The 23,010-nt window shown below is 38.7% G+C and overlaps 1 pseudogene; it reads right to left on the reverse strand.

Annotated features, from left to right (window-relative positions):
* Nucleotides 1-6,465: 6,465 nt before the first annotated feature.
* LOC122136056 lies at nt 6,466-20,995 on the reverse strand (annotated as a pseudogene).
* Nucleotides 20,996-23,010: the final 2,015 nt, after the last annotated feature.

Here is a 23,010-nt window from a genome sequence, read left to right on the forward strand (position 1 = left end):
CCGGCTAATTCTGCCAAATACATAATAAATGAAACCGATTTGCTGCTATATTATTGTCAGGGTATGCATGCTAAGGGTGGTTGCTAGGGTGTGCTCCAGATGAATCTTACCAGAACCGTCTGGAGTTGAAAGCGGGTGCATATGTCTGCTGTATCGTGAACAATAAACACAGCCTCTCTGACTCAATACAGAATCAAGGAATCGGGAACTAACCTGTTTATAGATAGAATAGATAGATAAGATAGATAGTAGATAGATCGACTAGACCTAGATAGATTGACTGATTATTGAGTGATAAGAAATCTCTTATGCTTGACAAGGCTGAATTTATTGTGATGCAAAACACTGATATGATTTAACGATTCAAATTGAATTGTAAATTATTAAAAAAAAATATATTTAAAATTGTAATGTAATTCAGATTCCTGCAACCTGCAAATAGAGTGCAAGGTACTTTCCAAGCCAGTCATTGACTTGCTCAAGTCGTCAGTAGTCACCGTGCTGAGTCAGAAATCATTATACATATGCTGATTTTGCTGCCGCAGTAAATATTTCTTATTAGGGATAGTATCACCTGTTGAAAAACAGGTTTGGCCTAACAATTAAGAAAACCGATGATAACATTTCCCTTTCCTCATCATATCGTTTTGATGTGAGCTAAATTAGTATATCAATTCCTACCCACTATAGAGTACGAAGGGTTGGTGATTACTAACTACAAACTATAATCTGGGATCCTCAGACAATTATGGGCTGATTAGGTTATAGTGCTTTTGTGGTCAAAATAGAATGTGAAGTATCTCTTTGGTTTGTGACTATTTGGTGAGTCCGTATCAAAGCTAATATGCTCTTGCATCATCCTGTGGTCCAATTAAAATTCCGAGGCTCGTTCATTGAAATGCAGCCGATTTCTTAATTCGGAATATTGCCCCGTCCGGTTACCGGTGGCACTAGCACTCAATCTGTGAGGAGTCTGAGTTTTCTGTGTAGATGCGGAATGTCTGGTTCTCTCTCAAGGCTCACTGAGTCACTTGTGCGGTTTGATCCTCCGTTTCTTGGCACCTGTCTTCCACTCATTTTTTTTAAAACTCACAGTCTGTCTGCCTGTTCTCCTTTGGAAATTAGACAAAAGTAAAAGGTGAGTTACAGAAGGTCCATGGAAAATAGGTGACAATTTGTGCATAAAGATTTTAGGATTGTTTATCATTTCATTGAAAAGGTTACAAAATACAGTTTACCAACTGAAGTGCCACTGTCCATAACTGAGATAAACAGAGGGTTTGCACATAATGACAGATTCCTAAATACTAATCCTGAAGCACTATAAAAGCTACATTAACACTGGTTGGGCATTTCATGCAGCCTACGTAACGATTTGAATATGACTGAATCAATACTGGCAGCGTCATTGGCGTCATTTACTTTGGGGGGGAGGACGGCAAGGGACCATGCTCCCCACCATTTTTTGTCAGGGGTAATTTCATCCAACTGTGGCAGCTGTAACAACTAATAGAAAACACAGCAAATAACGAAGTGATAAATTAAAAATCAAAACCAATTTCACTATTGTATTGCTCGTTGGAATAGGGTGCACCAGGAGATTAGAATGAAACAATGCACAGTGCTGCTACACATGTAAGATAAATACGACCCAATTTAATTTACTCCTATACTTCTGGGGGACCTAAGGGAAAAATGTAAATGTACATTGCAAAATTAAACATAAAGATGAATAAATACTAGGAAGCATTAGATGGTATTATATTTCCCACTGATGTCAAATACATTCCTGTATCTTTAACATATGGAAGCCTATATAGGAATTTGTTCCTTCGCCCCCTTAATACAGAGAGTACATAGTCTATACGCTTTAGGATTGTCTACAAACAAAATCAGAGAGGGATGGAGTAATATTTTTGACCCTCTACCACTGTTTTTGATTAGGAGACTTGTTAGGAGTTAGCAGCTGTATTCTGTATGAGTTTGACAGCAAGTTTGGCACATATAGAGTCGTCATGTTGCCAAACCAGATGGAGGAAGAGACGATATGAGCATTAATTGAATGTGTTATTGACGGAGAGTGATGGAAATAGATGGCTGTTGCTTACCAATGGGACTTGTGCAATTCCTGATGAGGAGTAAAGAGTAATGTGAGAGAACAAGATCCCCAGCCATATAGCAGACTGTGAATAATGTGCTGTGTTAGTGATTTTTAAGAACTCCTCTGCTGTGACACCAGTTTTGAATGTTTATATGCACAACACAAGATGGGGAGATTTGCTAAAAGCAATAATATCAGAGAAATCAGCTTTAACCTGAACTATTATGTTAAAGCTGTTTTGACATTAACTTTTATGGTGATAAATCATTTATGGAATATCTGTTTCTGTACATAAAATGCTCAAGATAAAATTTCTGAGAACAAAATTGAGAGTCATTTTTCATTCGGAATCTGCTTGATCTGGAGCTCCACGTGAGGGTGAAGGGCTCATCATGCAGAATTTGCTCATATTCAAATTTCTCTTTATGCATTTCATAATAGATAATTAACCTTTTGCATGTAAAATTGCACTGTGCATATTCTTTGTCAGCTCGAGTGTGTTCAAATAAACTTTTGACTTGTTTATATTTTATATGATATCTTTATTATTCCAATGTTGCTTTCTGGATATTTGAGTGTAGGTTAGATTCTTGGATTAATGAGGCTTTAGGTTAATTGCAGTTCGATATAAAAAATAAAATATCCCAAAAATTAAACGAAATAGCAACATCCCTTACTTTTTGAACAACACATACGCTTATCTTACTGAACAAATTCACATTATGTGACGTGAACTCAGCCAAGTGGTAACCCATACTCGGACTTTTTGCTGCTGCTTTTTTAACCCAGCCAAAGTGCACACACACAGCAGTGAACAAACACCGGAGACACCGTCTGAGCAGTGGGCAGTCATTTGGCCTGCGGCACCCGGAGAGCAATTTGGGGGTTCAGTGCCTTGCTCAAGAGCACCTCAGTCGTTTGAGTTATTGAGGGTGGAGGAGCGCTGTACATTCCACTCACAACCCTTGGATTGCAAGTCAGACTCTCTAACCATTAGGCCACGACTTCCCCCAAGGTATATAAGGTATATAAGGTTCCATATCCTATTTTGTCTTGCGTTATAATCTTTTTGTCTGTGTAACCAAACAGATTTCATGATATGATGTAGATTTAAAAGTGAACAGGATGGTGCAAAGGTCGAGACCACAAAAGCAAATGTTTGTTCTGTTCTTATTTAATACGATATTTTTCTTTAATAATTATGTAAACTAAACTATATTTTGAGTGAAAGATTGATCTGGAAAATACCATGAAAACTATTTGAGAATTCTCTTCATGTTTGTTAAAGATATCTGTTGTTTATTTCTTGCTTTAAAAACACCAGCTCCCAAGTCTACTTTTAATTTTCCAGTGTTTAGAGAAACAATAGTCTCAGACTTTTATACTCCCACTGAAGCATTCAAGCTGTTATCGAATATGTTTAAACTAAAGCTCTTGCTTGAGGTAGCTGGTAGGTGACATATGTTCAAAAAAAAAAACTGATAAACATTATAAACTTACTAGGTCCGTGTATGATAGTGGTCCATAAAGAATTTTCAATTTACCGCCAAAAACGCTCTCAACGTTAATCTCCGTCGTCACACCTGCTGAACGCTGTGGCAGCGATTGGATGAAATCATTCGGAGGGCATTCCTTCTCATGACGTGCTCAGAATCTAATAACGTATTTCTGTTCTTCGCGGTTCTTCCCACCAATCATAATGCAGAATCTAAAGTCAACACGTCACATTCGCTGACGCTGCTTCATACAGTCTATGCGCGGCTTCAACTTGAATTTCGAACGAAATTAAACCGTTGTTTAGAACGAAACAAAAACTAAAGTTCTGATTGAATTTGTAGAAATAAATAACTATATACTTAGCGACGCTTTAATCGTTAACATTGCAAAAATGTGTTTTTCATGTTTTATAAGTCTTACAAACCTGGTGTTCTCGTATTATTGTAGGCTACTTAAAATACTACAGAAAACTCTTTTAAAACTGATATAAGGCTCTTAGTTAAATTGAAACTCCTCTTTACATGGTCTCTAAAACTTATCAAATGAAGAATGTATTTTTGCTGAGATATATCAAATGTAGACCTACTACAGTTTTGTTGTATGTGACTGAATGAAGTCTGCGCCGCATTTTTGTACAGAAATTGCTCGTCTTTGCCTGCCCCCTTGTGGCCAGTCTAGGAATAACACGTAGGTAAACATCTGCAGCAGTGCAAACTTCACTATTGCTGTTCTGCTTATTCTCGTTTTCTAGAGATTACAGTTTTGTTTAATATAGTTTTCATTCAGTTTAATTCTATTGTGTAGCACTTTTCAGAATAAATATTGTTCTAAGAGAGCTTAAAACAGAACAACAGTGCCTTATATAACAGCAACCTCTTCTGGTAGGCAAATAAATGCTTAATATCGACAAATTCATGTGCTGGTAAATAAAATGCACTGGTGAAAAAGGTGAATGCTAGTGATTTTTTTTTTTTTTAGATCTAGTTGAACTCATAAATTGTGTGAATAAACGTGTTCATGGAAACAAATGGGACATCTAGGCAATATCACACCATGAACAATAAGCAAGTTATTAAGGCACGAACAAACATTCCTGCAAACATGCATAGAGAATATTCTGCAAACTTTTTAATATTTCTGAGGTGGATATTAGAAATGTATTCTTGAGTATCCAGAGTATTGACTAATGGCACGAAGTCTGGTCCACACTGAATGTTTGATCCACTCCAAGACCATTCAAACATCCAAGGAAAAGTAAATGATCTGAAGCGTCTCCTGGATGTCGTCCAAGAAGCTGCAGCAGCTGACTGCACATTTCCAAGTTTCTTTCTCATGTTCTGCATTTCTTTTTTGTCTGAGAGGAAATTCCATAGCTACTACACTGTAGTATATAGCTACAAGGCTTCATCAGATTTTGTTTTCTTGTTAATCTAGACAGCGCCAAACAAATACCTCTGATTAATCTCATTTTCTTTTTCTGGGTTTTCTAACATAATGCTGACCTTGCAACCTTAAAGGGTTCAATAGTAATTGAAAACTCTGTGATTAAGTTGTTTTGTTTTTCCTATGCAGCTCTCCTACAAACTGTGCATTAGTGTGTTCTAAGCAAACGTTAACTAATAAAGAACTTTTTAAAAAGGTTTGGTTTTATTGCTCTAGTGATGGTCCTTCAAAATTATTGTAAAATATTATATGCATATCCTATATCGAAGCAACATATCACTAATATTTCTTTCTTGTTATAACGAGATCTTACCAGCACCCATGTTTTGAAGGGTGAAAATAAGACTTTTTTTTTCCAGTACGTTGCCTTCCACATCACATCTTGGGATAGTTGCTACATAAAGCCTTGGGACTGTGGCATTGTTGTGTGTGCCAACAGCATTCTCAGTGTTCCTGGAACTCAGGGATTCATTAGTCATGTAGCCAGAACTCATATCCAATACTTCCACACAGACACAGAGGCACTGCCATGAAGATGAACGGGAACGCTAACGGATAGCATATAACTTTTCTTGTGACTAGGCCCTTACCCTTCTTTTGCTAGACTGAAATTGTAAAAACAACAGATAACAGTTCAAAGTCTGTGATAAATCAAAAGGTAAGGAAACATGCATAGAATTAAAAAGCATATTACAGTGATAAAAACAAACAAACAAAAAAAAAACTGCTTTTTTGACTATACATTAGATCCATGCATGAACAGTTCTAAATATTTCTAACATGGTCTTGTACATGTCATTTTAATAATTCACATTTTATCAGTTTCAACAAATGCAAAAAGAAACCTTTTTAAATATATCAATACTTTTATTGAGGGTCATTTTGGCAGTGTCTGGGTACCAGACAAAAAACATTTACAAAACCTTAACACCCCAGCTTTTCCTGTCCTGTAGCTAATGACCGAGACCTATAATGGAATTTCTGTTGCAATGTATTGAATATCATTTTATTATTAAAAAAATAAAAAATAAAAAAGAAAAGAGAGAAAGAAATTCAAAAAACAATACTTAACTCTGAAACATTCTGCACAAGGAAAATACAATTTCAAGCACAATTTAATCTTAAGTCTGATAGTTCCCTCCTTATTGTAAAAAAAAAAAGTTGAAACACATAGTGTATGCGTTGTCTGTATGCACTGATGATTATTTGTATTTTCCATTTGCATTCGACAACCTATTTAAATTCCCTACAATTCCTAACACAAAAGGCAAGACTAAACCAGTGGTCTGCGCTTAGTTAAGAATTTTGTAACAATTACAAATCTCCGTCATACTTCCGTGGGGGCGGCCACATCCTTTTGAACCACCCCACCCTCATCTGGAATTATTTTAGGATGATGGAGAGGATGCTGGGTTTAATGAACGTCAGTGCACTGCGGTCACACAGAAAGGACCGAAGCGGCCGTACACATCTTTGGCCCTGACGGCAAAATAATATGTCGACCCGGACACAAACGGGTCAAGGTGCAATGCCATGGGCAGCGGCAGAGCCTTCACCTCCCCGATCTTCTTCCACAGTGACTGAGCCGAAGCACCCGATGCTGCGTGCCCCCCTGGTGGTCCTGGTGATAGGCGTACAGGTGATAGGTATCTACAGCGGCGCAATTGCGGTCAGTTTCTGCAACACACCAGGACAGGACGATCCCGTTTTGGCTCTGGACGCGGGCCAGTTTGAGCTGGGGCTGCTGTGGAGGGGACGTGTGGGCGGCCTCGGGGGGAGACGTGCCGGTGGCGATGGTGCCAGTGGTAAATGGAGGAAGAGTGGTGGAGGAAGAGGAGCTTGGACGGGATAGAGATGGAGAATCCTGAGAGAACAATGAGTGAAGGGAAGAAAGATTATAGGATATTAAAAATATAAATAAAATGTTAAGTGTATCTTCTTTGTAATATTTGTACTGAGGCACACTCAGAACCACAGCAGGAACGCTGTGCTGATCGAAGGCTCCTGTAAACAAGGGAAATTATAAAACACACGATGGTCAGCATACAGCTCAAGCTGAATTTTATAACTACAGGCAAAAAGTAGAATAAAAGGAGAGGGGGGGGGGAAAGGTGTACTTTTCACTCACCAGCATTAGTGGTAGAGCTGACTAAAGGAGGTGGCCCAGATGCACGCTGGGTAGTGATGGAGAAACATGTGGCCTTCTGGTGCTGTCCTGGACTCCTGTCACTGGATAACACAGAAAAAAAGTATTAAGAAATAGAACTAACTGGCAGTTTAAAAAGGAGGAGGAATTACTAGGGATGAGAAAATTTAGCAGAGAGACAAATACTGGATTGAACTCATTGCTAAAGTTGTTATTTAGCTAAATGTATGAAAATCTGTTAATCTAGGAATCCACACAATCTTTTCAGGTGAAGGTGAAAACATTCCCTTCTAAAGTTCTAAAGTGACTTTTGTGTGAGCTGTTCATCTTCATACAGTACATCGCTATAGTATTAACAGATAATGGACCCTTTTTTTTTTACCTGGGAATTTTCATTAATGTGACTGGCACCTTAAGACTGATCAAAAAAGAGCAGCTGTGTTTTACCTTGAACGTCATCATCATCTTCTGTCAGATCTATCACAGAACCTTTGGGCCGCCCGGGCTGTAGAGAGAGAGGAGTAAAATTTAGTACAAAACTGCACTTTTTTTGACAAAGTGGTATTTGCAATTACATTTTTAAACTACATTATTTACAATGAGACATTTCTTTACCTGAGAGGGTGTTTTCGGTGTTGAGGCCTGGTTATCTGTTTCAAAATGAGAGATTAATGAGATTATGAAACAGCTCATACAATTTTTCAAATATACATTACATAATACTATATAATAAATAAAGCATGTGAGAATACTTATGCAAAAAATAAAAAAAATTACATAATTGAGACAGACAGCAAACACTTTAAAAGGCACAATACTTATGCAAAATCCCTAATCATCACTAAGTACTCACCCTCATGTCATTCTAAATCCGTAAGACCTTTGTTCATCTATAGAACACAAATGTAGATATTTTTGATGAAATCCGAGAGCTTTCTGACCCTGCACAGACAGCAGCTCACGGCCCAGAAAGGTAGTAACGACATCATTTAAATAGTCCATGTGACATCAGTGGTTCAACCGTAATGTATGACGCTTACAAGAATTACTTTTCATGCAATAAGAAATCAAAAGCTCTCGTGTTGAAAGAATCGGAGCGGCGCTGCTAGCTCGAGCCAAGCGGGGCTTACGGCTCGCGGGGCTGCAGCGTGTAATATTACAGCTGCAGCCACTGATTTCATCCTGGAACTATTTTTAAATGATGTCGTCTTTACTTCGACTTTGTTGGGCCCATAAAAAGTTGAGTTGCTGTCTATGCAGGGTCAGGACAAGCGTGCGGCTCGGATGTCATCAGAAAAAAATTTTTAGTGATTGTAGAAGATGACCGAAGCTCTTACAGGTTTGGAACGACATGAGATTGTGAGTAATTACCCTAGTAGATGAAAATAAGTAATTAGCCCACGTCCAAAATTCACAAACTTTTTGGGGGGGTGAACTATCCCTTTAAATTTCATTTCAATGTATTTAAATAATGCAGTATTATTCCATGCTTTAAATATTCAATAACTGTGTTATATCCCTCAAAACCCAACAAAATTACAAAAAATAAACCACTTTACATATAGCTGATATTATAAAAAGGTAGCCACATGGTAGAGATTCTGTTATACCCTGTCGTTGAGGCCAGTGCGGAAGCCGATGGGGACCAGCTGCAGCTGCCGCTGATCCTGTCGCCGCAGGTCCTGTTTGGTTCCTGGAGAAGAAGGCCGCTGTACTCACTGCCACCACAAACAGCAGCAACTGTAATAGGGGTTCGGGGCTGTAGTCACAGATTTCCCTGTGCTGTGTGAACTAACAGTCCCTGTGCCACCCGGATACACAGCTCTCGCTAAGGACACCGCCGGAGCTGACGAGGTCGAGGAGATGTTAAACAACACTGCCTGCTGGCTTTTGGAGGATGAAGTGGTAGCAGGTGTAGTCATCTTTGCCTTATTGTTGCTGCTAACCGTAGATAATGACGACACCGGTATTAAACCGACACCATTGGCAGTATTAACCAATGCCCCGCTTTGCCCATTTGCCATCGCTAAAGGCACTGAATCAAAAGAGGCTGAATAGACACTGACTGACCCCCTGAAGATGCTGGGGTGTTAGTCATGACCCCTGTACTGGGTCCAGTCTTTAGTAGTAGGGTGCCGGTCTGAGACTGGCCAGGCAAAGAGGTGGATGAAGGAGTGGAGCTTGTTGTTGTGGAGATGATCTGTAGAATGGGTGCAGGAGAAGCTAGCTGTGGAGAGGTTTGGCGTAGTCGTGTGGAAAGAGGGTTGGGCTGGGGCTGGGATTGCTGAGGGCCGAAGAAAGAAAAAGAATGTTTGAGTTTAATAAAACACTTACATTAAGAGTTCAAACGAGAACTAGAAATAAATTAATAAAATATGCTTCACCAGTTGAATTAGTAACAGTGGCTGGACTGGCCAGTTTTGATTCCGTTTGGTTTTACAACAGTACTATAAAAAAGAACAGAAATGGTAGGGAAGCATTAAATAATGGCATAGCACAAGCATTTCAATGTTATTTCCTAAAGCTTTTGAATTACAAACTGCAGTACTAATATGTGCAGTATTAACAATTAGTCTGTGACCAAGAGTGTGTCTACAAGGCTTTGGTGAGCTAGCCAGGTCTTTGTTTACTTGGATGGTGAACTGTATAGATGTTGGTGCAAGTTAAGGGCCGTTCACAGAAAATGCATGCATGCAATTCAAGTTGTGTTTTCTGTTGTTTTTGTCTATTTGAAACCTACACTAGAGGTACATCTTTGACAATGTTAACGCGTTCGTTTTTATGATTATTTTAATAATTCTGGAAAGAAAGAAAAATGTAATGTTTTGCAATAGAGAAGGAACATGATCTTGTGAGGATAGAGGTTGATATGTATGATATTTTACCGTTGCGGTTTTTGTAGTCCTGTTGGTATGCATTGTTTGGCCTGAGCAGGCGGCGCGGCGGCAGCATGAGCCTGATTAAGAAGAAACAAAGTGCATTTTAATAAAACATTCAAAAGTCATTTTGCTTGCAATGTGCAATCAATCACTAAAAAGGGAATTGTATTAATGGATAAAGACCATTAATGGCTTGTATCTTTATTCCATAAACTCCCATAATGTTTTTCACTATACCACTTTGACCAAATCTGAATAGTTTTACCTCTTGAGTTCTCTTTGAGTTCTCTGAAGCCTGATTAGCAAGCACCAAAACTTTGTTAGCCACCCCGGGAAATCTTAGCCTAAAATGAAAAACACACAGTTTTGGTTGAGGTTAAGTATTAGTTTCACAGTCCCATTCTATTACCTATTGTAATGTAAAACAAAAAAAAAAAAAATAATAATAATTCTCATAGTTTAAAACTTCAAAACTCACCGCCCTGTAGTGTGTTTAAGATGCTGCATTGTATTTTGTTGTTTGGTTGCGTTGTCAATCTCTCCACTCTCTCTTTCACTCTCTTTAATGCTTCGGTCAATACAGTCAACTGCAGCACCCCGTAACCGTTCCTCGACTAACTGCTGTACCATCTATAAAAGAGAGTGAGAAGAAGAATAAAAATGTCTCATGGTCTGAGCTTTGTTACAGAAGACCTTCGGATGTCTTTCATGAATGGTATCTACCAATATCCATTATTACAGAGAATTTCCAAAACTCTCCCCAAAACTCAAAAAAGAAAATTCCGACAAGTGAGAACCGATGCGTTTTGCTCTCGTGTGAAACGAAACTATGCAAAGATGAGCTTCTGTTTACCAGATTTCATGGTCTCTATGTATGCGTGTCATCAATGTTTCTATGTATATAAAAACCTATATTAAAGCAATATTGTCTCTTCAGAACACCCTCTTCATTTGTGCTTCATGTTGAACAAAAGACTTCTAAATATTTTCCTTTATGAGTAAATGACCAGAATGTGAAGGTTTTTGGTGAACTGTACAGTAAGTGGAAATCGTAAAAGGAATCACAGATCTCTGTATCCCATTTCAGTTATATGAAATGTGCCGTTGTATAGGGTGTATATGACTAAAATGCTGTATAGAGATACCGAGGATTTAGAAAAAACACAAATAAGATGTATAACAAACCTTCTCCAGTTTATGGCGGCTCCCAGCATTGGCTGTGATTTTCACAGCTCTAGCTGAGCTTCCAGCTCTTCCCCGTCCAGCCTTGCTCGTTTTCCATCTCTCTGGTCCTTGATTTCTTTGTCATCTTCCTCTTTCTCCTCAGACAACGATCTCTTTGTACCAGCAGAGGCACTGTTGTCTGCTGTTGAGTACAAACAGAGGAAGGATTTAGACTTTAATGCAGAGCTACTAGCGCAAACGCTAAACTTCATGTCAATACTATTGAGCTATAACATCTCTCAAAGCAACAGCAATTGTAGATCAAACCATTTTGAGTCTATAGAGTAAGTTTAAAGAAATACTTCAAACTAATTAATTTCATTTTGTCATCCACACTACATTGAAAAACGCTGCAGCTTTTTTATCAATACAATAAGTTAATGGGGTCAAAAGTTTTTAACCCCTTCGACTTTCGACGTTCCTCAAAATTTGTGTTCCACTTAAAGCAAGTCATATTGGTTTGGAACGACAGTTTTCATTTTTGGGTAACCAGTCCCTCTGCTTAATGACTGCAAAATAATTCAGAATTCTTCAAATTTACTAGTTGATCTGTAATTGGTTTGAAAGTCTATTACAAGAATATGAGAACGGGAAAAGCTTATATTTCACTTCTGATTTTTAAGTATTTACAGAATGGCATTTTATACAGTCTCCGCCAATACAATTGTACCGGAATGAAAGGGAGAAATTAATATCTTGACCTCCCTGACTTACCGACTTGACCTTAGTTTTTGTGCAGGCAGGTTTAGTTTCTAGAAAATTCTCACCTCCTGAACATTCTCAGAAGATGCCTTTTTCATCTTTTTGGTCCTCTTTCTCATCGTTCTACATTCATCTTTTCCCCACTACTGTCTTTCTTTTCATCTTTGTCTGCTTGGATTTCATCCTCTTCGCTCAAGCACAGAAATCCTTCTTTAACCTCTGGATCACAGTTGCAACCCAGAGGGGGGGAACAGAAAGAGAAGAGGAGGAACTTTTATTGCTTGTTCTCCTTTTTCTCTTGCTCTGCGGCCACAAAGGGGTCGTCAATGATCTATAGAAGGTGAGGTAGCTTGTGTGTTTGGGTGGAGAAGGGGATCGAGAGACAGAGGTGAATAGACGAGAAGTGGGACAGTGAGCTGAATCAGGAGCAGGTGACATCAAGTCGGCCTCTTTACGATTCGGGTCTTTCTCCTTGACTTTCTCTTTTTTGCGGTGTGGGTGCCTGTTGACCAGTGGTGTCCCCTGAGGTGGGTGTGAGGATGAAGATGAGCAAGAGGCGGAGCCGGAGGTGGCGGCTGCCAAGGTGTTGTGCAGAGCTTCCAGTTGCTGCCGATCGCTCATCTTCATCGTTTGCGTGCACGAAAGATTTCTTCTGAGGTTCCTCTGGTACCAGCTACTTCCATTTTCACTCCCTGCGGAAAAACAGTGGGAGGATAAATGTTTTTATTATCCTAAACAGCTAGTTAGATAACGCCATCCAGTACTCAACACATCTGATTACTCTGACCAAGTACAAGTGCCTTTACTAAAGTGTGACCACAAGGTGTCACTGTCAACTCATCTAAACGCCACTTCCTGCTGTTCTAGAACGTTCTCTTGGCCTTGATCACAGTAGCCTTTCTTTAACTGGAACAAAACCATACTAAAACCCGGGGGACTAAGATTTTGGCTAACTACTACCAAAAAGAATTGCCAGAGTAAAAGTACTAAACTGATCCGTTTAGATACCCACACTGTAAGTCTGAGCTGAAGCCCTCTTTGATTGACAAGTCCCCCAAACCACCTTACATCTGTGTGAAAGTAGCTGAACCTAAACGAAAACCAATAACCTTCCTCAGTTCAATTGACACAACTAGCGAGTTGGAAGGGCTGTGTAACATGTCAGCAGTGCATGTGATTTCAGAATACCCAGAGAGGGAAAGCAGACTTTGTTACCTCCCCCTCAAGCTGATTGGTGCAATTCTAAGCCAGTAAGAGCAGCACTCTACAGAATCTGCTAGCGACAAGAGGAGTTCATTATATAATGCAGGTTTTCAAAGCTAACTATCGTACTTAAACTAGACTAGTACTTCTGTCTCCAGTGTTAATCACAATAAGACATTAGTTTGTCTTATACCAGGCTTCTGTGAGGTCTCGTATTTTCCTGTTCATGGATTTGGCAGCCAGTCGCTTGAGGATCCTAAAAAATAAAATGAAAATTGAAATATTAGGTTTGAAATGTAGTTAGAATTCATTTGCACTCATCTCTGCAATGCATTTAATTATTAGTTCTGCCAATTCGAAACCCGAATCCAAACATCCTTCAGTGCCTTTTTAGTACAGATCCCTCATGTTTTAAATAAGTTGTACTCAAAATGTTATCATAACCCAGTAGTTTTATCGTAACACCTGAGCACCGCATATTCTTGATTTTTCTAGTAATGTAGTCGATCGACATAATTCCTTAGTTCTGTGCATGCTTACAATCATGCTGAATCTTTTTACATCATCTATATAGAGAAACAAAGAACTTGAGCAAACAGCTAAAGAAACCTCTAAGCTGGTGCCATCCTGTAAATATACAAGTAGATTATATTATGAAATTCAGAAAACGAATCAGTGCACACAATATGTGGTACAGAAGTACATTGCGATTTGTGCATTTTTCCTGTGTGACTCTTTCTGTGCACATTAAGAGACTCTCAAAGCTAAAACAGTACACAAAGAATAGCCACCTGGCATAGTTATTTCTTAATTATAAAAATATATTTTATATATATATATATATTTTTAGAGTCAAGTCCGAAACTAGTGGTAATCTAGCATCAAATGCTAAATAATTATAACTATTCGGAAATGACACCTCTCAGCCAAGAAAAAAACAGATAAAATCGAAGTAACAGTAAAGCTCAACTAAATATTTACAATAAGCAGTTTGCTATATTTCTCAGAATCCAGAAATAAAGAGTTGCTAGTATTGAATTAACTTGCTATTAGCATTAAAAGCACCTTCCTGGATCCAAACCAATTAATCTGTCTTGATTTCATTCTAATGCTGCACATCAAGTTAATCTCATCTCATCTTCTTAGTTTTACTACACATCCTATAAAAATATAGAGCTGCAAGCATAAATCCACAGGACGCGCGCATTGCTGCTGCACTGCTACATCAACAATCTCCTGGCAGGTGTGAATGACGTGGCTTCTATATATACACCCACCAAAATCTCGTCCTCCTGGACCATTTTGCAATACCTTTAACTTCCTGGCAACAGCCATTCCTTTGAGGTCTCGGTATCCTGACAACCACCGAAGAAAGACTTTTACGTAAATACAACTGAAGATTTTACAGCTTTTTCACTAATTTGCTATCCTAAACACCACAAACTGCTGAGTGAAGAGCAAAACAGGTGACTAGACTACAAGTCACAAAAAGGCAGCGCCAAGTGTTTCATATTCCAACATGTCATTAACCCGAAAAGAAGCAGACATTGTTGTGTTCATTGACAAAAAACTAAACAGTAATAAAATGCATCTCTGTATTCCTCCATCTCCTCAGTTTCATGTCCATAAAAAGGACATTCATTTCATACAATGGCTGATAGCTTCTGGAAAGCTTGCTCTTCTAATGTTGATCACCGCGCACAGGCTCACTGTGGCCCTCCCCCACCCCGTCTGTAAACAAAGACGCTGAGGTTGCCGCTCATTGCAAATTGGTCACCAGAGCTGCGGTGTTAAGCCAGGCTCGGGTCTACAAAACTCCTCCTGAGCTCAGACCTGAATCCATAGAATCTGTACGCTTCAGCTTTCAACCGAACCTGGTTCAGAAACAAAACCTCTTGCAGATTGCTAGCTAATAAAGAAAACAAATACTTGAAATACAATTACTGCATCTTGAAAACAAGCTCGACAAGGTCGATACCTGCCTGATACTGAAATTATTTTGATAAGTGAAAAAAGTGTTTCAAATAAGCAACCTTTTAATCTAAAATAAGTAAATCACAAAAGTTCCTAGCAAAAAAAAAAAAAAAAAAAAAAAAAAAAAGTAATATGAAAAGATCGCAAAGAATCACGCTCATTTACGGATTTCGCGCAGTGGATGGAAATTCGTAGTCGAACGTAAAATAAACGATCCCAATAATGTCAGAATTGCAAAATTCTCACTAACAGGCAAAACAAACGCAACTAAAAAAAATTCGCAAAAATACCAGCGACCATGAAAACACGAAAACATGAAGAAAACAGTATATAAAAAAAAAAACATCCACCAAAAAGTCCATTAATCTTGAGTAACACTACTAAACATAAGGGTGAATTAAAAAAAAAAAAATGTCTTCAAGAACTGAAAGGACTCGAAAACAACCTTGAGGTGTAGTCTTCAGGAGTAGGGCCTTGATTAGTTGGGAGCGCTAAAACAGGAAAGCATGCCTAGTTCCCAACTAGCTCAAAGCGCACACAACACAGAAAAGAGGAACAGAGAGAGACAGAGAGAACGGGAGGGGGAAGGGATCTCGTGTGGAGAGGCGGAGCACATTCTTTGTAAGGTGTTGGCTGTAACCAGAATAAAAAAAACAGTGTAGCTACACACAACTGTAGCGTTACAACCAACAGTACAGCGTCATATGAAACAAAGGGTCACTTTCTGACTCATGATGAGGACTGAGATGATCACCTCATCACCTCTTATACACTCACTGATCCACCAGCAGTGTTCTAAAACCTGCGCCTGAAGAAAGTGCTCCAAAATATGACATTCAACCAAAAAAAAAAAAACCTTAGAAATCAGAGGAATATAAAGAATAAAGAACAAAAACCTCAGCAGCAAGAAAGAAAGGAAAAACTGCCATGTGCTGAAAAGCAAAAACTCCCCTCCCCCACTGCTGCAGGCACACAGAAAAAACAGGGTGGAAAATTACTGCGATGTGGATCATACCATTATAACAGAAGAGGGGTGTGTCACGTGCACGCGCTAAGTGTCAACACAAGAGGGGCGCAGAGCAAAACTGAATCTGCTCTGCATTTAAAATAAGTGACAATTTGTCTATATTTTGCAGTGCCTATTTTTCAATGAGCATGAATCTCTATACTGCACAAACATCTTTGCTACTGCACAGAACAGGATTATAATGAGAGTGAAAGGTCAACATGCAAATGTAAACAACTTGACAACAAAATGAGCTATGATCACAATTTCAATGTACAGTGACAGACTATTAAGCATGTGCAGCATATCTGATCACTTCTGACTATTCCTAAGAGGCGAGTCACATTGAATCAGTCTCAGCTCATGAACATTTCACCACCGTTGTTTAGAGATGTGAACCATGTGAAATCAAATCTAATAAATCACATGAAAGCGCATAACTTATTCTACTTAAATTTTGGATTTTTCTTGTGAGTTATTCCCAAGGGCAAGTTGATTAAATGGGAACAAATCCCTAATGTTCTATTCATTGTTTTCCTATTAAAGGGTCATTTGAAAAACTATCCCGAAAACCAGACTAAATGTCTCCCAACTACATTTTACTAGACGTAGCTGTTCTCAAAACACATTTAACTCTAGCGTTCATGCGGGCGATGCAAATTCTAATCCAGCTCATGACATTGTTTCGAATCTCCTGTTTTCCCCCATCCTTTCCTGTCATCTCTCTACACTGTGCCTATAAATAAGTGACAAGAAAGGGCAAAATTAAAAAAAGCCTACATTCAGTCCATGAGAACAAAGCAGAGAACCTTCCTTATCTAAACAAATCAATTCTAGTTCAAATGACTAAAGTCCTAAATTAAAAAAGAAAAATATTACCACAACAGATTTTACAGATCTCGTAAAACCGTTAAGACATTAAGGTTGCAACTGAGTTCCTAACAGACAGTAAATACTGACGAGTTTCCACATACTGAGGTCTGACAGTTTCTCATCCAGACGCGACACGACCAAAGCACTCTTCTACATTAATCTGCGCTTCTGTCCCAGCCATGACAAGTGACACTGCATTTCGCCAGTCTCTTGGTTTCCATTTTTATGTGTATCTTCGGGTAGCTCTGCCTATTTTCAGAAACATCTGATATGACAAATCCCTCAAGATCCACAAGGATATTAAGAAAAATTATGCTGTCTGGAAAAGCAGCACGAAAGTCTTGAAAACACAAGATTTGTGTTCTTAAGAATCATGACGTTTTGGAATATTGTGTAAATATGTCCGAGAAACCGAGAAAAGCACATACTAATCTGATTAGATTGGATTTTGTTGCATCGCAACATTTTTACTTTCAGAGTGGACAGAAAGATCGTTTGGCATTGAAATCTACTTGTGCACGTTTTGGTACGTGTCTCCTGCACAGAGCCTGTCAATGTCCCCCTTTTATGCCAACATACTTAACCCCATCCACAATCAATAAAAGTGAATAGATTCACACACAATGAACCTAATACTTCTCAGGTTCATCCTATGATCGTGAGTGAACGCAAGCATGTCTAGTCATCTCACCTCAAGGAACACCCCCCAAGTGTGAATGGAAGAAAAAGAGTTGCTCTACAGCAGAAAACAGTGTCCCTTTTGTTTTTAAAACTTTGGAAGACCACCAAAAAAACACATTCCATAAAACTATGTAGATAAATCATACACACACAAAGTGTATAATGGGAAAGGGAAAGTTGTTCTTAAATTTTACTGGGGGTAACAGGTGAAGTGAGAACACCCGCTCTCCCCCACTGCTGAAGAATGTGCAGTCATAACGGTAAAAGACAACAGGCATGAGTACAAGGAAGTCCATGACAGCTTAAAATAATTTAAATAAATTAAACAAATCATACAATATTATACCGATGTTCCTAATGTCTGATGAAGGCCTTGAAATGCAGCTGAACACCAAGATTTTTTATCTGAAAATTTGAAGCTCTACATTTTCATATGGAGGAAGTGTGGCGCCTTTTATGAAATACTGTCATATGGGAATAAAAAAAATAAATAAAAATGAGCGTAATACTGCAACTGCAGCTATGATGAAAACAAAGAAACTGTATGCTATCAGGGTTTAAAACGAGATTTATTCTCTCTTTTGTTTTCATGGCTCTCTATGGTTTTGCACAAGCTGTAGCTACTTCAATACTACATATTTCAACCTGCTATAACTTCTCTGGTATTTAGTATTTCTTGTTACAGCACTGCTAATACAGTTGAGTACATATTATCTATACTGGCTTGTGTTTTATTCTAATTAAATGTACTAGCATGAGCTAACTTTATTTTTATTCCAGTTAAATTTTTTGTTCACAAGTACCTAACATCTGTTGTTAAAAATTCATTAATACAGCTTTTTGAAACATCTGTTTTAATGAGACCAAACTACATTTCATTAAGCATTAGTTACACACCTAATGTTCATCCTTTGTTTTTTATTATACTATATTAGCACCAAATAAACTCCCTTCATTAGTGAAAAAGGGGAATTTATTCTGAAACAAATCACTTAAAACCACATCATGCCTTAATAGCGAATTCCTAAGTAGGTTTGCCGGTTCCTATGAGAATGAAGTGCAGACGACCCGCAATGGAATATCTAATATTTACAGTGCCACTGGTGAAATAATAACACCTGAATCCATCTTAAAACTCTGTCACAACAAGTGTTTGTATAAAAACAGCTTCCTCTAGCTACTACTTTATGCACAGCCAGCTAATAACAGACACGACCGGCAGCAACAGGCTGAAACCAGTTGAGACAGGTTTACACCTCATAGATCCCTCTCTCATGTGTCTAAAAACACATGGAGGTTTCTGGTAAAGCAATTAAACTCTAATCAGCAAATGAAGCGGTCAATTTTACTTTTATAAATGACCTGGTTTTTCTGTTTCCTATTTAAACTTTGCTCAATAACACTTTGAATACCCTACAAAAACTGTCGTTCATGTGCGTGAAATAGAAAATATTTCAGGCAATGGAGCTTAAACTCCTCTAGAATAAGAGGAACCAAACGTTGCACAACAGCAGGAAAGCGTGCACACACTGCAGCTAGATTTACAGCGAGATTGCTTCAAGAGCCCCTCCTTCACACTCTGCCATTTTACACTCGCAGCTCTGCAGTAACACAAACTGGCCACCAGCTCGGCTGCTGACAAGCTAAAAAAACTGAAGATGCACTATCCATGTGACGTAAACCAGAACAGGCGATAAAATTTAAATGAGGTGGCTTGATTTTACAAGTTGTCCCATTTAGCCTGCTTGCACTGAACATCCGTGTGACTCTCTCTGGTTCCTTCCAGCAGCTGAATTATTATTATTTTATTTTTGTTCGCAGAAAAGCCGGCTTTCAATCCATCCTCATTGAAGGCTGTGAAATTTCACCAGGGTGTCTTCCATCAACCAAGGCTTTGGATCCCACAAAACAACCTAATGTGATAACAGAGGTGGCCTTGATGTTTCTGTCTTCTGGGAAGTGTAAAGGTTTCTTCTTTTGCTTCATTCTGGTGCACCGGAGTTCTTCACTTTTATAGGTACTCTTCAGTCCATGCAGGTAAGGTGTTCTTCATCTTAGGGGAAGTCGTGGTCTAATGGATAGAGAGTCAGATTTTTGATAGGGAGGTCACGTTTTAGAGTGTATGTATCTTGTTTGAGTCTATTGATGTTAGATACTTGAGCTGAGGTGTGAAACTTGAGCTGTTCACTGGGTGCCCAACTGTTCCCTGGGTGCCACTACAGTTGTGTGTGTGTGTGTGTGTGTGTGTGTGTGTGTGTGGTGTGTGTGGTGTGTGTGTGTGTGTGTGTGAGTTCACTACTTGCACTTGGATGGGTTTAAATCCAGAGCACAAATTCCAAGTATGGGTCACCATACTTGGCCACACATCACTTCACTTCAACATCTTGTGCTTGACGAGTCAATTACAGGACAGCAGCAACATCTCTAGACATTAATTATGCATGGTTAGGCTAATCTATTATATCTAAAAAGTTATACTTCAGAAGTGTTAGGATTATAAAAACACTGATACTGTTAACAGAAAAGGCCTAAGTATGTTAGCTCTACCACAAGGGTGCTCAATCCTACTGAAGATTTACCTTTGTGCAGATTTGGTTTTGAAGATTCTGATTGGTTCCAAAAAAGGACCTGAACCAGCTAATCATGCTCATCAGGATCACCTGTAAATTACCAGGGGTGAATTAAAAGAGGGATGGACCTAAAAGTAAAATCTCAGGACTGAGTACCCCTGAACCACATTTCTTCCCAAATAAAATGGTTAACAACCGACATACACTTAAGAAATAATGTTAGACACTCAGCAGACAATATGCATTGTCTTTAAAAAAAAAAAATGCTAGCACTTTTCCGCTGATGAAAACAAAAATCGCAAACACACTTCTCACTGCGATAAATCATACATTTAGAGCAATCTAGTAAAACAAACCACACATTCACACAAAGATTCTAATGAAAAGAAACTAAAGGACAGGAAGACAGAGAGCTAGGAGCTTACACTGCTATCCTCAAATGCAGGCCACCTTCTGCTTGGAGGAGAAATCTGCAAGCGTGACTAGCCTCCGTGCGATCCAGAGCCTAGCAGTAAAACTGAGCAGATGTGGGGGAGGGGCAGGGCTAGGGCTGTACCATGGATTTTACAGGGGTGCTACATTTATTTTATGTTAATAAATATTAAACACTACTATACAGTGTTTGACACTGACAAATGAGCTGTACTATGTATATACACTAAGGTCTGAATCATAGTTTTTTCCTAAGCAATATTTTTATTTATTAGATTTTTTTTTTTATATTAGATTTTTTTATTTTTTTTAGTTTTTTTTTTCTAAATTTGATTGTGAAAACTGTTTAAACATTCATTAGCTGAAACATCAAAGCTAGCTGAAATTAGTCCTAGAGCAAAGTCACACTGCAACCAAGCTCCACCTTCTTGCTGCAAAGTAACATGGCAGAGCAGACCATGGAAAATTACTGGAGAGCACGGACCATACCACTGTAAGGACTGAGAGGGGGAGACACTGCTAACTTGGACGTTGCAACTGTCCTAGTTCCAAACTACAGAAACTAACTACAGGTCATTTACTTCTGAGGTCCAAATAATCAGAGGGTTTTTGTGTCTGCCAAACAGCAGTGAGGTGTTCCAAGCAGACCCAACTCGGAGCGAAAATATTAACACTGTAATTTTTTTTTATTTTAAATGAAAAAAAAATTCTAATAATTTGGGAAAGGAGTCTATAATGCAGCGGTTCTCGAGTGTAGCCCATGATTAGTCATGACTCAGGCACCTTACCTCAAGGAGCACACAAAGAGTACATGGAGGGGGAGGGGAGCATTGGTTGGACTCTACCATGTTTGTGCTTGTCTTTTTTATAAAATACTTTATCTTCTACAATAGAAAAAAAACAACAAAAATATTATATTTACTAAACCCTAGCGATTATATCTTTCAGAAACAACATGAAACAAAGCTGTCCTCAGTGACCAGATCAGTCTGCAAGACCTTGCCATGATTGAACAAGCCAAGACACACTCAACAAAACCACTGCAGGCTTTCTATTAAATTGCACATTGTCAAAAAAGAGGACAAAAATAAAGATGTATAGAACCAAAAAAAAAGGTCAAATTTTAGTGGGGATAAATTTTGTGGGTGTGAGATTCATGGAAGTGAGAACACTCTACCCTCCCGTGTGCAGTCAGAACTGTAGAAAGTAATAGGCAATTAATGTACTATTTCTAATCAGAGGGGTGTGTGCACATTCATGATCCTTTGCATACAAGGAAGAACTTATTAAAACTGCCTAAATTGACATACAATCGCGATTCAATTATAGTGTCTCACTGCATTCACAGATTATATCTGCTTATATCTGAGTGGAGGCATATGCAAACCTTCATCTCAACAACTTGGAATTTGGCAATTCCTGCGTAGCAATAGCGGTCAGAACTGCTATTCGGATTGGTCACTACATTTATAGCAGGGGTGCCCAAACTCGGTCCTGGAGGGCCAGTGTTCTGCAGAGTTTAGCTCCAACCCCAATCAGACACACCTGAACCAACTAATCTCAGTAAATTTCTGCCTAAATGGTTATTAATTTCTGCATTTTGTTCTTCATACAAGTTTAGGACAGTGTAACCAAAGGCTTGGTGTTTTTTGCTTCCTCTGGATGAAGCCCCACATGCTTATTTTACCATGCATAAGTAGCCACAGATTTTTCTGCACCGCTAATCAGAGGCAGCGACACGCTGCTGCTGAATCTACAGCACTACGGCAGGGAAAAATATAGTTGAGCTGAGTTTTGAGCTTACGATCTGAACTGAATGTGATGAGAAAGATCAAGAACTGTGAAACATAAATACTAAAAAGAGACTAAATAAATATCTTTCCACTGCATAGTTCCCAGCTGACTGCAAGGGAAACTTTGCAGTGTCATTTGTGAACAAATGACTATGTATGTGCTGGTTCTTTGTAGTGAATCAAACATTTTTGTTGAGGTTGAATCAGTCTAATGTCTCACTCGATGAATTACCATCTGACTTCACGACTCACTGTCATTTTAGTCATGTCCAACTCAGAATTAACAGAAAATGGAATCGACTTAGACTTCAAATGACATACAAAGGCGGCATCTCAGTACTAGTAAAGGTTACTGGAGCAGGTGTCAGCTCATTCACTCACTCACTAGTATTGTACATTAGCCTGGTGATCACGGTTTACAATTTTTAAAGTCAAAACATAACTATCAAAATCTTTGCCTTTGAAAAGTGGCCAGTGGAATTTTAT

This window comes from Cyprinus carpio, chromosome B1 (assembly GCF_018340385.1).
Source record: "Cyprinus carpio isolate SPL01 chromosome B1, ASM1834038v1, whole genome shotgun sequence".
NCBI classification, from domain to species: Eukaryota; Metazoa; Chordata; class Actinopteri; order Cypriniformes; family Cyprinidae; genus Cyprinus; species Cyprinus carpio.